This window comes from Manis javanica, chromosome 4 (assembly GCF_040802235.1).
Source record: "Manis javanica isolate MJ-LG chromosome 4, MJ_LKY, whole genome shotgun sequence".
NCBI lineage: Eukaryota > Metazoa > Chordata > Mammalia > Pholidota > Manidae > Manis > Manis javanica.
Window position 1 is genome coordinate 139113520 of NC_133159.1, and position 16798 is coordinate 139130317.

General features: G+C 46.6%; 1 long non-coding RNA gene across 1 annotated transcript in view; it reads right to left on the bottom strand.

The window, feature by feature from the left end:
• The window catches only part of LOC140848755 (uncharacterized), a 33378-nt gene extending 17984 nt beyond the window's left edge, over positions 1 to 15394 (bottom strand). The window contains exon 1 of the long non-coding RNA XR_012129872.1: positions 15188 to 15394. This is a non-coding gene — a long non-coding RNA (uncharacterized lncRNA). The remainder of the gene's footprint in view (positions 1 to 15187) is intronic.
• Between the last annotated feature and the right edge of the window lie 1404 nt (positions 15395 to 16798).

The following is a 16798-nucleotide window of genomic DNA, read 5'->3' on the forward strand; positions in this document are numbered from 1 at the left end:
AGTCCAGGAGACAGTGGGCTGGATGCAGCCACAACCGCAGCATCGTCTGGATACCTGTGGAGGCTTTTTGATGATCATCCCCCGGCACAAGTCCTCCAGAGAGTGCTGATGCCGGAAGCTCCTCCTCATATCGTATCTTAGTTCATTTTCTGGGTATCCAAGCTAGGCCTTGATCTTCTGCATAGAAACAAACAGACCCTTTGCCCACACTTTGACATGTCAGGCCTGAAACTTTTTAAGCAAAATTTTCCTAGAGTGGGCCACTCTTCCCGGAGCTATCACAGTGCCATTGGCCGTGATCGTCCGGCAAGGCCCTGACATTCGGGGATGAGGAGGGAACTCTCCCCGCCTCAGGCCTTCACGGCTGCGGCGGACCCTCAGGCCCCTCCTCCGACAGCCATAAATCCCCACCTCAAGCCTTTACGGCTGCGGCGGACCCTCAGGCCCCTCCTCCAACAGTCATAAATCCCCGCCTCAGACCTTCACGGCTGCGGCAGACTCTCAGGCACCCCCCTCCAACAGCCATAAATGAGGTGACTCCTTTGTGGATGAGAACGCTCCCTTTCCCCCCCTCCTCCTTCTGCTCCATCCGCCGAAAACGCCTAGCGCTAGGTACCTCGTGACTCCGGCACTCTGCCTTCTTAGGGAAGTCTGGGTGACGACCCACACTTCCTAAGAAATTCCGACTCGTGTATGAGTTTCCGCAGACCACCAAGGATCATCGGGGAGCCCTTTGTCTCCTTGTGGTCTGCTTCCAGTCTGAGGATCTCCGTTCGTCTTCCCCTGTTTGTCTCCTTCTCTGTCCTTTAGCCATGGGAGCCTCCTCATCCCTCCCTGAAAGTTCACCTCTTGAATGCCTGCTTAAGCATCTGGCTACCCTCTCCCTGATGCCTGATATAAAACCAAAACTTCTCCGTAAATATTGCTCCCAAGATTGGCCGACGTATCCCCTAGACAATAACAACCAATGGCCCGCAGGGGGAACTCTTGATCCTAACATCACTCGCAATCTCTTTACTGCCAGCGCCTGAAAAAATGGAAGGAGATTCCCTATATCGAAGCTTTTCGCCTCCTAGCTCAAAATCCCAGCCTCTGCACCACCTGCTCCCCGCCCCAAGTTCTCCTAGCCTGAAAACCATCTCCCTCCCCTCCACACACTCCCAGTCGCTCTTCAATTACCTTTGACCCGGCCGACAAGCCTCCGCCATACAGACTTCCCCCTTCGGCCCCTCCCCCTCCTACAACCCCTCCACCCTCCGCCGCCGCTGCCACCTCTTTCCCCTCGGCAGAAGCCTCCCGTCCTCTCCCTTCCCCTTCTTCTCCTACAACAGCCCCTCCCCCTTCCTCTACCGCCGCCACCGCTGCCTCTTTCCCCACGGCAGAAGCCTCCCGTCCTCTCCCTTCCCCTTCTTTGCCAACAATAGCCCCTCCCCTTCCTCTACCGCCGCCACCCCTGCCTCCACCCCCGCAGAATCCTCCCATCCTCTCCCTTCCCCCTCCTCCACCATCTCCTCCTGCACCTCACCCCCTCCTCCTCCGTCCCCCTCACGTTCCCCCCTCCCGCAAATCGAGCCTGAGCCTTTCAGCCCCCCTCTAACTAAGTTCCAAGAGCCTCATCTGTCTTTGCCCCCTCAGATTTGGTCCCGAGGGCCTCCCAAAATTATCGCGGCTTTGCCCCCATCACCTGTTTCCCCCCGCACAGACTGAGCCAGAACCCTTCAGTCCCCCTCAGACTCAGTCCCGAGGGCCTCGCAAAATTATTGCCCCCCTCCGGGAAGTAGCAGGATCCAAAGGCATCGTGCGCATTCACGTCCCTTTCTCCTTAGGAGATTTAGCCCAACTAGAGAAACACCTAGGTTCCTTTTCCACTGATCCCACGACATACATCAGGGAGTTTCAATGGACCCTCCAGTCTTACAGCCTCACGCACCATGACATTTTCATGCTCCTGGCCAATACTCTCCTCCCTGAAGAGTGTAGACGAGCTTGGGACTTTGCCCAAATGCATGCCCCCGAAACCCACAGGACTGACCCCACCTGTCCCCCTGGCCCCACTGCTGTCCCTGAACAAGACCCACACTGGGATTATAACACCGCCGTGGGTCTCCACTATCGAGATATTTTTGCCTCCTGCTTAATAGCAGGTCTAAAAAAGGCAGCTTGTAAAGTAGTCAATTTTCAAAAGCTCCAAGACATAATTCAAAAGAGAGATGAAACCCCCTCCGAGTTCTTAGACAGACTCACTCAAGCCCTATTACAGTATACCAGCCTGGACCCAGAAACACCTGAAGGAAGACAGGTCCTTATGACATACTTCCTAGCTCAAAGCTACCCCGACATTAAAGCTAAACTCAAAAAGTTAGAACAGGGCCCCACTACCCCACAGACTGAGATCCTAACAGTGGCCTTTAAAGTCTTCCATAACCGGGAGGAGGAGAAAGAACGCCGTAAACAAAAAGCTGATCAGGCCAATTTCCAGATGTTGGCCCAGCTGATAAAACCACAACCTGGGCGCCCCTCTACAGACAAGCCCCCCCTCCAGGAGCTTGTTTCAAGTGCGGAAAAGAGGGACATTGGTCAAGGGCGTGCCCCTCCCCCAGATCTCCTACCACCCTATGCCCCAGATGCCACAAAATGGGCCACTGGGGGTCTGATTGCCCAACCACCCAAAGGGGAGGCTGGACGAACAACCCCCATCCTAAGCCCCCCATAGTGGGGCTGGCAGAAGAAGATTGACGGGGCCCGGGGGCTTCTCGCCAGACCATTTCCATCACCAAACAGGAGCCCAGGGTTACTTTAACAGTAGACGGTCACCCCATCTCCTTCCTCCTAGATACAGGAGCCACCTTCTCAGTCTTGCGAGAATACCGGGGCCCTACCACGCCAGCCATTACTCCTATAGTTGGGGTAGGAGGTAAACAGATTTTCCCATTAAACCACCCCCCCCTTTTATGCACAATTCTAGACAGTCCCATACCTTTCTCCCACTCCTTCCTAGTTATGCCCCAGTGTCCCATCCCTTTACTAGGACGGGACATCCTTTCCCTCCTCCACGTTTCCATAACTATATCCACTCCCACAGCCCCCAGTACTCCCTTCCTGATGGCCCTCATAGCCGACAACCCCCCTCTACCCAATGAAAGCTCCGGTTCCGCCCTTATACACCCTGTAAATCCCAAAGTTTGGGACATTACAAGCCCCTCCGTGGCCCTATGTCCCCCTGCCTCTATCAAATTACGTGACCCCTCTCAGTATATCTGTCAGGCCCAATACCCTCTAACCACTTCAGCCCTCATAGGCCTCCAACCCATTATTCAAGATCTCTTAAACAAAAACTACCTCAGACCCACTCACTCCCCATTTAATACCCCCATATTACTGTTAAAAAAACCAACGGATCTTTCCGCCTTGTCCAAGACCTTCGCCTCATCAACATGGCCATTGTCCCTATCCATCCCTTAGTTCCAAATCCATACACCCTTTTATCGCAGATCCCTGCCTCCGCATCCCACTTCTCGGTCCTAGATCTCAAGGACGCATTTTTTTCTATCCCTCTAGACCCCTCCTCCCAAGATTTTTTTGCCTTCACCTGGACGGACCCATACACCAGACATTCTGTACAACTTACTTGGACAGTTTTGCCACAAGGCTTCCGAGATAGTCCCCATATTTTTGGACAAGTCCTAGCTCAAGACCTCAAACAGTTTCACCGTGATCACCCCGAGTCTACTTTATTACAATATGTAGATGATCTTCTACTCTGCAGTCCCTCGTGGGAACAGTCTCAACTTGACACTGCGTCTCTACTTAACCTTCTAGCTTCCAGAGGTTACCGGGTATCCCCCATCAAAGCTCAAATCTCTTCCCCTTCTGTCACTTACCTTGGATTCCTTCTGTCTCAACAAAGAAAGTCCATTACCTTAGACAGAAAACGACTCCTCTCTGACCTGCCCATTCCCAAAACCAAGACAGAAATCCTTTCCTTTCTAGGCCTGGCTGGGTATTTTAGAGCATGGATACCTAACTTCTCCCTGTTGGCAAGACCCCTATACGACCTCAGCAAGGGTCCCCCTGAAGAACCATTATCATCCTCACCCCAACACTCCTTCATTAAGCTCCGCCAAGCTCTTGTAGAAGCTCCAGCTCTCCATCTCCCTGATTTGTCAAAACCCTTCTCATTATACATTCAAGAGAGGTCCAGTCAAGCTCTAGGAGTCCTAGGCCAATATTATGGCCCATCCTTTGCCCCAGTAGCTTATCTCTCTAAGCAATTAGACCCCACAGTTCGGGGATGGGCCCCCTGCCTACGAGCATTAGCCACTGGACAGCTCTTGCAGAAAGAAGCTCATAAACTAACATTCGGAGCACCCCTTACCATTCTGTCCCCACATCACCTAAAAGATCTCTTAGCCTACAAAAGTTTACAGACTCTCCCTCCCTCCAGACTCCTGACCTTACTGTCCTCTTTCCTCCAAAATCCAAACATTTCTTTCCTCCCCTGCCAGCCCCTGAATCCGGCCACTCTTCTTCCTCTACCCTACTCTCCTCATACTCCCTCTCATGATTGCCTAGAAGCCCTTCACAACTTCCTTCCGTGCCACTCCACGATCTCCGAAGGAGCCCTCTCACACTCCGACCTCATCTGGTTTACTGATGGGTCCTCCTTTAAACATGAGGGCACCCACTACTCAGGATACGCAGTAGTCTCCCTCGAAGATGTCATTGAGGCACGAGCCCTACCCCCTGGTACAACCAATCAGCAGGCTGAACTCATTGCAGCCACCAGAGCTTGCACTCTGGCCCGGGACACGTCTCTCACATTGTACACTGACTCCAAGTACATATTCCACATTCTCTTGTCTCACGCAGCAGTATGGAAAGAACGAGGCCTCCTCACCACAAAAGGGAATTCCATAACTAATTCAGCCTTAATTACTAAACTTCTAGAGGCTTCACAACTCCCACACCGACTAGGCATAGTCCACTGCAAATCACATCAAAAAGATGACTCCCCCATTGCAAGAGGTAACAACAAAGCCGACAGAGTAGCCCGGTCAGTTGCCCTATCAGAAAACACACCAGACAACAATCCGTCTGCCCTTGCGGTTTTAGCCTTATCACAAGACGCCCTCTGCTCCCAGGACAAAGAGTCTCTCTTCCGCCTCTTACATGACCTGTTCCATCCCAGCCCCCAATCCTTGATCCATTTTTTACAATCTTTTGTTCCTCTCTCTCCTGAAGACAAAACCCTACTTAACCAAATCACCTGCAAGTGCACCATCTGCCAACGCACTAACCCTAATACCCCCCTCAAAGCCCGACCCTTCCCGGCTCATCAAGCAAGGGGTAATGTCCCCGCTGCAGATTGGCAAATAGACTTCACTAACATGCCCCCTGTACGACGTACCAGATACCTACTCGTGTTAGTAGATACATTTTCAGGATGGGTTGAAGCTTTCCCCACCACTAACAAATGAGCGTCCGTGGTTGCCTCTATCCTCCTCACCCAGATCTTTCCTAGGTTCGGGATGCCCACTTCCCTCCAATCAGATAATGGCCCTGAGTTCACTGCCCAAATTATCCAGAACCTCTCCAAGTCGCTCTCGCTCCCCTGGCATTTACATTGTCCTTATCGACCACAAGCTTCAGGAAAAGTAGAAAGAGCCAATAGGATTCTAAAAGACATCCTGACCAAACTATCTCTAGAACTACACCTTGACTGGGTTCACTTACTTCCCTTAGCTCTACTCCGCATTCGAGCCCTCCCAAAGAAACCTTCCTTCTTGTCGCCCTTTGAGATCATGTACGGCCACCCGATTCTACCCCCAGTGCTCCCTTCCCACAAAGGACCAATTCCTCCCAATATAGGCCTTCCACTACTCTCTCTCCTCCGCACTGAATTGTGGAAATATCAGGATTGGCTCCTTCCTGATCCATCTGCCTCCCAAAATCGTCCTGTCTTACAGCCCGGCCAACTAGTGTTTTATAAGTCACCAGAGGATCGGCCCTCTCTCACCCCGAAATGGGAAGGTCCACACCCAGTTATTCTCTGCACCCCCTCGGCCACCAAGCTCTCACTGCCTGATAACTCTGTCACCCCTTGGATTCATATCTCCAGGTTGAAACCAAATACCCAAGACCCACCTTCTCTGGACACCCAAGACCCATCAGTCACAATCCAGAGTCCTTCAGATACAGCCCAAGACGCTGTCTACTCTACCACGCCTCATCCCTCTGATCCCTTGAAGCTCCGCATCTCCCGTGCACCCCCTTTGCCATCCATACCCGAATCATGACTTTTTCCTCCTTTACTGCTCTCTCGCTTTTTTCCCTCATTCCTATTGTCTTCCCCGCTGACCCACCCTCCTTTGTATGGCGATTCAAAGTCAGGCAGACTTACACACAGCATCAAACAAAAGTTACTGCCCTCATTGCCACATCAGACTGCCCTCTGAAAGGCTGCTCTGAGCCTTTGTACCTCTACTTTCCTCCCTCCACTGAAGTATTCATTTACAGCTACCTTTATTCTCCCTACCTCTGCTTCCTCTATGACCAAAGACAAGCCTATTGCAGGCGATGGCAAGACACCTACGGGGGATGTCCCTACTGGTCTTGCGCCATTCACTACATGGGTGACTTCCAGTACCCACAGTATTACTCCTCCAACCGTTTCATGAAATATCCCAACGGCTCATTCTCCTCATCAATCCCAGATCCCTGGGACTCTCGATGGGCTGCTGGAGTGACAGCCTCAGTTTACTACAAGGGGTCCTCGACCCCCCACGGTACCCTTCATATCTCTCGAGAGTATGTTCCCTCTCGCTCCCAGATCTCTCAAGTTGCATCAGATATCAGACATTCCGAGAAAGTCATTATCCAAACTCTTGATGGCACCTCTTCATCTTCTTATTCCTCCTACTCTTGGTTACAGCTCATTCAAGACACCACCATCTTTCTCAACCACACCCTCAACACCACCAATTGTTTCTTGTGCGCATCACTACAGCACCCACTGCTGGCCGCCGTGCCCCTCAATATTTCCAACTACTCCTTCCATGCAGAAGGACAACCCCTCCGTCCCCTGGCAGACATACCCCTGTGGGAACCAGAATACGCAGATAATCTCACCATCCACCACTGTGTAGGCCCGACTCCACCCCCCTCCATGCACTTCACTGCCTCTCTATCTACACCCCTACCTCCGGCTCTAAGACTTTTACACAACCAGGACACTTCTTTTGGTGTAATGGCAGTCTTTTCAACTCACTGCCTCCCAAGTCCGATACACCCTGCATTCTCGTCACCCTAATCCCACAGTTAACACTTTACAGCATGGCAGAATTCCTTGAGCTCCAACCTCCCTTGCCCTCGCGCACAAAAAGGGCTGCTTTCCTTCCCATCATGGTCGGTATCTCTTTGATGACCTCAACCATTGGGGCGGGGTTTTCGGGAGGAGCCTTGGGTCACTCTCTATGGGCAGTTAGAGATCTTGACGCCAAACTTGAGGGAGCCCTGATATCCACTGCCGATTCCCTGGCCTCTCTCCAAAGATAGGTCACTTCGCTAGTTAAGGTCACCCTTCAAAGCCGGCGGGCCTTAGATCTGCTTACAGCCGAGAAGGGCAGCACCTGCGTCTTACTCCAGGAAGAGTGCTGCTATTACATCAACGAATCCGGCATTGTAGAAACTGACATCACCAAACTCACCGACCTTGCCTCCAGTCTCCACTCTGCTTCCAATTCCAACCCATTCTCTTCAATACTAACAAACCCCCTCCTCACCTGGCTCTGGCCCATTGCAGGCCCCATAATAGTCATTCTTCTCGTCTGTCTCTTCTTACCCTGTATAATAAAGTTCATCAAATCCCAAGTCGGAAAAATCTCTAATCAAGCTTTCAACCAGCTTTTACTCAGGAACTACCAGCTTCTGGCCACAGAAGATCCCTCACCCTCACGTGACCTCCTCACCACATGCTGAGATGGACCCCTCTCTCCGCTGGAAACTGTTCCTGGAAACAATGGCCGCAGATGCCTGGCTCCTGACACCCATATCCTCTTGGCACCCTTGGAATCAACAGGTCCTCGACCTATGGTTACAGGGAACCTTCATTGATTTCCAACCTGAAGAAGTCCACATCTACTCATCCTTACTGTGGGGAGTCCTATCAACCCTTTCCTCCCAATCCTCAAACCCTCACTGCCTTCTACGCCCCTGTTCAGCAAGAAGCAGTCAGAGAGAAAGCAACATCCACAAACCCATAGAGGAGAAAGGGGGGAATGAAGGGTCCCCACCAGTAAGATGGCAAACTTCCGGCTTCTTTTCATGGTCCTTGGTTCCCGCCGGCGCCACCTGAAGCCCAATCACCTCTTGCCCCCCTCCCACTCCCAGCACCTAGCCAACAGCCACCAGCCCTGTAGAAGTAACACCACAATCACCCTATGCCCCTTCCTATATAACCCAGCACCTTTCCCTAATAAAGCGGAACTCTCCGGTGAATTGCTGCTGTGTGTCGCTCCTTTCCTTTCACCCAGGAGACTGGGGCCCTCAGTTTAGGGCACCTTGCTCTCCTGTCCTAGGTGGTGACACAGTAATACAGACTAAGGTTTGGAGTCAGATTGCCTGGGTTTATATCCTGACCATGAGCAAACTGGGTGACCTAAGCCAAGCAACATGCCCTCTCTGAGCCTCAGAGTCCTGATCTATAAAATGGAATTAATTATAAAACCCACCTCATAGTGGTCTTTTGGTTTGGTTTTCATTTTTGTTCTTCCAAGGTTCATTGGGATACATAGCACAGTGCCTGCTAAATAGTACATGATCAAAACATGCTGTCTGTTATAACTTGGCCAAAATTCCTGTAACAAGCCTCACACTTGTTGAGTTTATTTAAAGATCACTATTAGCTCTTTGGTTAATTATAGTTTACAAAAAATATATATAAAATTTTTATTATCTTTGCAGGCTGAGAGGAACATTTTCAGAACTTTTTTTATATATATAAATCAGTGAAATCCCATTTTCAAAGCAACTTTTATTAGAAGCCTGATAGGGAAAACCAATGAAAGGTGCTCCGGCAGAGGCTTTGGGGCAGGAGCCTGGCGCTGGCCTCACCCTTCTTGAGTCAGTCCCTGACATGCGTTGGGGAGCCCTGAGCTCCTAGAATAAGAATACCCCCGACTTCCCAACATTCACTCTAGTATCTCCTCTTACCTTACAGTCTGAAGTTCACTGGGGAAGCAACTGGTTCAAGATCAGTCCAGCTCAACAATAACAGAGGAGGCACCTGAATCCAGACTGTTCCCTTAGACAGTTCCCACATTTCCATCACTTAAGGACCACCCAAACAATTTTTGTTTTTGCTAACTAGTGTACCATTTGATTTATTTATCTAACAGCTACTTGCTACATTTCCTTGCAGTGATTCCTCCCTTTTCTTTTGTAACTCTTACCCTTGTTATAAGTAGGAATATCCATGAATCTCACATTTAACATGAAATATTTTTCTTAATCTACATTTAAACTAAGTATGAAAATTAAAAACATGTGTTTATATACCATTTAAAGTCCATTTATGCACGTGTGTGCACACGCGCATACACACACACACACACACACCCAGAGTGATTTCCATACTACATTTTGGAAAATACTGCTCTTTGTACAGAAGAGAAAGTTCCTTACTTAGCTTTAAGGAAGCCAGTTCAGAGCAGTATATCTATATCAGATACCACAAGGTCTAGGGATTTGCTGGGTCCTCTTCCCTGTAGCCTCAGTTCAACAGCATGACAAGAGTTTAGAATGAGATTAAAGCATAAGTACAGTGAAGTTGGTTTGTGTCTTTTTTTTTAAATTTAGAAACAAGAGGTGGGAAGATAGAGAACCCTATACTTTTTTGAAACTGTCTATGGTTCTATAATTCAGTGGGTTCCACACTCTATGCAACACTTGGATTTATAATTTATAAGAACTTTTTTCTGTATCTCTTTAATGTGTGCACTTTATATTAAGAAAGCCACAGTTAGTCCAGCCTTTGTAATAGCAATAAGATGCTGCAGGGCTCTTGCATTGGGGAAATCATTCACACCTTGGAATGTTAATTGTTCTTGCTCCTCAGCCTGGAGTCTCAAATGCAGCAGGATTATTGTGCAAGTACATGCCCAGTCTTGTCTGGCTGGCTCTGGCTTTGGAAATGAAGAATGAAGAAAATCATTGTTTTGCCTTGAGTTAAGGTTAGTATTTTTTTTATTAAAGTATCGTTGATAAACAGTTTTATGAAGGTTTCACATTGACAACATTGTGGTTTCAACATTTACCCATATTAACAAGTCCCCACCCACCCCGTTGCAGTCACTGTCTATCAGTGTAGTAAGATGCTGTAGAGTCATTACTTGTCTTCTCCATGCTGTACTGCCTTACCAGTGACCTATCTATACTGTGATTGTGAATGATAGTGCCCCTTAATCCCCTCTCCCTCCCCACCCACTCTCTCCAACCCCTCCCCTTTAGTAATCTCTAGTCCCTTCTTGGAGTCTGTGAGTATGCTGCTGTTTTGTTCCTTCAGTTTTGCTGTGTTTTTTTTTTGCCCCCATGGCCATGATATGTCCCTGTCCCCTGTCCCCTACCCTAGCCACTCAGGCCCCTCCCCAGATTCTTTTGTTGTTGTTGTTAAAATGTCATTGATGTACAATGTTATGAAGGTGTAAGTCCAGGGGGAGGAAATCCTGTGGCAAAATACGTCTAAAAACTGAAATCAGTCAAAGGGAGAAATAAAGTTTAAAATCCGTTTATTGCTCACAAACTGCAGTCCAGGCCCTTTTCTCTTTCCTGCTCCAGCAGAAGCAAAACTGGCCCTCCCCTCACCTCTCAGGTACAGATAAGCCCTCCTGTTGCCCAGGTAATTACCCTTGACATGGAGATGAACTTCTCTCCACCCTTGAGGAATGATGCAAATGCCCTAAAGCCATACTTCTCTCCACGCTTGAGTGCCTGTTGATATGCAGATGTACTAAAGCCAGGCGAGATATTCTGGAAATATTACAATTTTACCCACAGAAGGTTTCACATGAACAACATTGTGGTTTCAACATTCACCCACATTATCAAGTCTTCACCCCCTCAGCTGGAGTCACTGTCTGTAAGTGTAGTAAGATGCTACAGAGTCACTACTTGTCTTCTCTGTGCTGTACTGCCTTCCGTGTGACCTACCTCTATTGTGAGTGCTAATAATAAAGCCCCTTAACCCCCTTCTCCCTCCCTCCCCACCTACCTCCCAATTCATCCCCTTTGGTAACCACTAGTCCTTTCTCGGAGCCTGTGAGTCTGCTGCTATTTTGTTCCTTCAGTTTTGCTTTGTTGTTACACTTCACAAATGAGGGAAATCATTTGGTACTTGTCTTTCTCCACCTGGCTATTTCACTGAGAATAATATCCTCTAGCTCCATTCATGTTGTTGCAAATGGCAGGATTTCTTTTCTTTTTATGGCTGAATAATATTCCATTGTGTATATGTACCACATCTTCTAAGGTTAGTATTTTTAATAAACCCCTCTACCCACTTCAGATAAAGCAACCAGTCTATATAGGCCATAGATATACCAGATATAGAAATTAATGCTTTTTCCATCCTCTTCAAAGGTACATTCTTTTAGCTGACTTTTGTGCTTGGTGCATCTCTTATCACTGGCTGGTCACCTTAGCTCTGACAGGAAGGTAATATAACCCAGGACAGGTCAGACATACTCCTACCTTTGCATTTCACATTCAAAATAACTAATATTTTTTCCAGTTACACAAGCACCAATGTTTGCAGAAGCTTTCCGGAAACTTGGGAAACACAGATTAATTAGTCAAGCTGGCCCTCAGAGATGGATTAAAAGGATAATAATAAATAAGGTATTAATATACTAGCTGAAAGCACAGACTTTAGTTTTCAACAGCCCTGCATTTGCATCCTGACTACTCACCATGAGACTTGAGGCCAGTGAATTAACTCTCTATGAGTCAGTGTCTTCACTTACAATGCAAGGATACAAAGAGTACCTACCTCATAGGACTGCTTTGAAGACTGAATGAAATAATACACATAAAATGTTTAGCACAGCAGTAGACACATAGAAAGCACTCTCAAAATGCTAGCTATTGTTCTCATTATGACCCCCATGATTACCACCATTGTATCACACACATTACCTGAAGTAGATACTGTCATTATGACAGATTCCACAGGTTGGCCCATATAACATCCACGCAAACCCTTCCTCAAACACACAGTGCCCGAACTATTTTATCCTAGGGTTCTGCATATGACGCAGCTTCTGCCAAGCAGATGCACATGTGCCCCAGGAAAGTAAAAGTGATTCAAATGAAGTGGTAGCTGTATGTGGGTGGATTCATCTTTTTGCAAACATAGAGGTGGAGAAGCTATGGTAGACATTCCAGCGTCCAACTCATAGCATCATAGGTATTGAGTGGTGAGCAGCAGCAATGGAGTTTCCATGAGAACAGTCCTATTATGATTGGGTATTTCTCCTGAAATTGTTCTAGCTGTCTGGTATCCTAACCTGTTTTCCTGGCATTGCTGGAAATCCTCTAAACTACCTGATACCCTGCTCTAATCCTGTACTGTAAAACTAGCTAGAGTAGATTCTGTTATCAGCAACTAAGAACACAGTAATTATCAAAATGATCAATACAGTGATCATCAGAATAATCCTAATTAATACAGTCAAAAAGTTTTGCTTATTAAATATACTCAGGCTATTAAGGAATAAAGAATAGCAAGCATAAAAACCTTGTCCTTGCCTTCAAAATGCATTCATCTTGAAAGATACCACATGAACAGAAACCTGTTTTGTTGTTGTTTTCTAAGGCTAAATTTTCTTCAGCAGCAGAAGGCCTTTTGTGAGGAACTAGCAGAATGAGCTGATTAAACTTGAGGCTTTCCAGAAGAGAATTCTTATTTGGGTCTTTATGGAGGATGACAGGTATGCCTACCTGGCAGAGTCTTCTCTATAAATTATAAAGGGAGAGTTGAAAGGTGTGCTGGAAAGCTAGATAATGTGTATAAGTACTTGGCTCAGTATGTTGTATATGGTCATTAATGTACTTACTTCTAGGATGGCACCCAGGGGTATTTGATTGCACTGATGAAAATGCCTTAAAAGAAGTAACTAATGAGATCATTGAGATCTATCTCCAGATAGATTTTGAACTAATGAAAGATGACTGATGGGTACAGATCTGGGTGAAGTGTGGTTTCAGTTTTAATGGGGTTCTCATCTGTCATTGTTCTTGTTTTTTAATCCTAACATCAAATACTCCCTACAAATATTGCTCTTATGGCATGTTCTCTGAGTGACCATGGCCTCATTGACAACTCTCTTGTCATTTTAATTTAAAACCTAATTTCTCATATTTCCCCTTATATTCTCCTGGCTAAATAAAATGACCTCTTCAGAGCTGATCAGGGAACTTCCCAAAGTCCTAAACCAATCCTAGGCAGAACTGTCAAGTGCTTAAATTACTTGTTTTCTGCCTTTCTCAAGAGCACAAAAATGCTGGACCCCAGATTAGTCAGCCAGATGATGTATTAGTTTCCTATTGCTGCTGTAACAAACTGCCATAAATTCAGTGACTTAAAACAATACAAATTTATTGTATTATAAGTCTGGAGGTCAGAAGTCTCAAGTCAGTCACACTAGGATTTAGCCAAGGGTCTGCAGGATGGGCTCCTTCTGGGGCTTCAGGGGAGAATCTGTTTCCTTGCCTTTTTCAGCTTGTCTGGCCTACCTGCGTTCCCTGCCTCTTGGCCCTTTCCTCATATCACTTCAGTGTCTTGTTTCTGTGGTCACATCTCTTACTACTAACTCTGATCCAACCGCTGCTTAGAAGAACTCTTGGGTCCATCTGGATAACCCAGTGTAGTGTTTCTATCTTAAGTCTTTCATCACATCTTCAAAGTCCCTTTTGCCATATGAAGTAACATTCACAGGTTCTCTGGAGATTAGGATATGGATATACTGGGTGAGAGTTGCTTATTCAGCCTACCAGAGGTGATGAGACACAGATGTAGTCATGTTTCCTCAGTCAAGAGGGGCTCCCTATAAGGTTACATGGAGAAGTGAGAGACTGAGTTTCTCAAGAAAACTAACTGGCATTTGGAATGTAACACAGATACCTGATTATCTTGCTGGCCTCTCAGCAACAGGTGACTTTTGCTCCAGACTCTAGACTTTCACCTTAACCATGATTTTCTCCACTTCCCCTTTTTTCTGATTTATTGCCATAACGTCTCTGGCAGTCAGACTGAGCCAGCCAGACACCGTTCCCCAGTAGGACCCCGCAGAAGACACTATCCTGTCACCTGTCCCACCAAACTGTTGTAGCAGGACATCCCACTGGCTGCTGCCTAAGCCTATGGAGCTTTTAAATCAAATGCCAATCCCTGGTCCAATCAGCTTCTGTCAGGGAAGCATGGCCACAGGACACAAAACATGGCCCCCAAAACATAGGAGCCACAGACATTTTCCTCTGAAAGGAGCCAAGAGCTAGAGCTTTCAGAGATTGTTATACCTCCTTCCAAAAACAATGTCAATGACCTCAGAGTTTGGGCAATCATTTTTTCTCCCTGATTTTAAAAACTGCTTGTATGTTTATAGGTGCTTGTTACAAATGGGTCTTCATTACCATCAACAAAGCATTCTTACAAGAAAATAAATTATTAAATGTCCAAAAAATAAATGAAGAAGGAATGCTTCAGGAAGTTACAGGCTTGCCATTATAGCCTAATGATCATCATGGACCGTAAGTACCGGCAAGGATATGGAAGTTGCTAAAGGGAAGTCTTCAAGTTCAAAGGCCTTTGTGGTACTTCAGATCATACAGAGCAACACAGTGGAATCCCAAGAACTGAGATTGTCATGAGAGAAAGTCACGAGTAGTGTAGCACAGACATAAACTAACTTCTCTTTACGAGGAGGCAAAGAGCCTGTTACACTGTGTATTCTTGGATTATGTTAGATAATCACAGGTTCAGTCATTGGCTTAGTCATATCATGACTTTCATAACCACTGTGTGATTGACAAAGACCTTTAAACAGTCCTTTCTCGATGCAAGCCAGTTTATTGCTGGAATTAAATGAACTGTCATTCTCTGGGGAAAATGGAACCAACTTTTCACTTGGCTTACCTTGGCTGTGAGTAGGAGCTTTCCAGGAGTTAGTGCTCTTCCTTGCCAAGCTGTCCAAGTTGAAAGCAGATTACCCTTAAGGATGCAAAAGTTCTCTGAGTGGGAACCCAGCAAAGGCAATGAGACAGTTAATGCCCATACTAAGAGAAGTAATTAACTGATTGTTCTGTGTGTTTCCACTGCGTAAACACCAGCATTTAATTAAGACTTCATGAAACCCAGGTATATCTACTTTAGCTTGGACTCTGGACCAGAAGGACAGTTCAAATCCCAGCTTGGCCACTTGCCAGCAGTGTGACCTTTGGCAGATGGGACCTACAGTGGTGTGTGTTCCATGGGAATCTTGAAATGATTAATAGCAGGTAAAATGCCTATTACAGTCTTGTGTGAGAAGGCCTCAATAAACCTCTCCATTCTCACCACTCCAAGTCTCTAAGCCCTGCCCAGAGTAATGAGTAATGTCACTCCTCAGACCACCAAACTGTCTCTCCCTTCTTTGAAACTCAGCTCTGGAATCTGTTGGTGCTTATTTGGGCTCTCCCACCTCCCACTAACACTTTCTAAGTCTAACACCTAAACACATGTCTGGGTACTGCCTGCAAGCACTGCCTTTGGCTTTTGGTGACTTCTTCCCTATGTTGTGAGCAACGTCTGTTACCTAAGAGCCTCTTCTCTTTCCTCCAGTTAGTCATTCCTGGTTTTCTCTTTCTCTAATCTTGTCCCTCCAAAAGCCCAAGTCTAGATTGGAGAGGAAATTGTTTAGAAAATGTGAAATGTGGTGAGGCTGGGGAAGGAAAGAAGGGAAGAAATCATGTCTGTTCTTTTATTTTTTTCCCACATGAATTCAGCCCCTTGTAAATTACTCCCTCTGTATACAGTTTCTCAACCTTTTTTCTTTTTTAACTCCCTTTGAACAATATAAATATCTCCTTTCACACTCCACCCCAATTTTATTTCAAATTAAGTAGAGCAAAAACATATTAAAACAATAGTCGTCCTAGAATATTCTTATTCAAACTGTACAAACACTCTCAGAGATTTGAATTCTCTCCCCTGGCCCCCTCTCCATACCCAGGAAATTGATGCTCTCTGCCTGGGTTTAATGGTCTTCAACAGAAATGACGGAGTTTTCTGGCCAAAGCTGGCTCTTTCAGTGTAAAGTCCCAAGTATGGTGACCATTTCTACTTAAGTCTGTTTTGCTCCATCAAGAATAGTACCTTGTGCAAATAAGGACTTAAGTCTGTTCTTGATAAAGATGTATTGACATATATTAGGTATGGTTAAGAAAACAGGTTTTGTAGTCAAACTACACACAGGACAACTAAACTACATTTCTTGGCCTTTATGGTAGTCAGGTGGGGCCATGTGACAGGATTCTGGCCAATTGAATGAGAGTGGATGTTATACACGCCACTTACAAGCCTGGTCCCAAAATGTCTCACACAATCTTCCATACTCCTCTCTTCGCTAGCTGGGCATTTGTATAGAAAAGATCTAAGGCAGAATTGAGGAGGTCCTTGGGGGTTAGGGAGCTACAAGATAGGAGGAGCCTGGACCCCTGAATTATCTCTTGGAGGAGACTGCTCAAGAGAACTGCCTAATCCACTGTG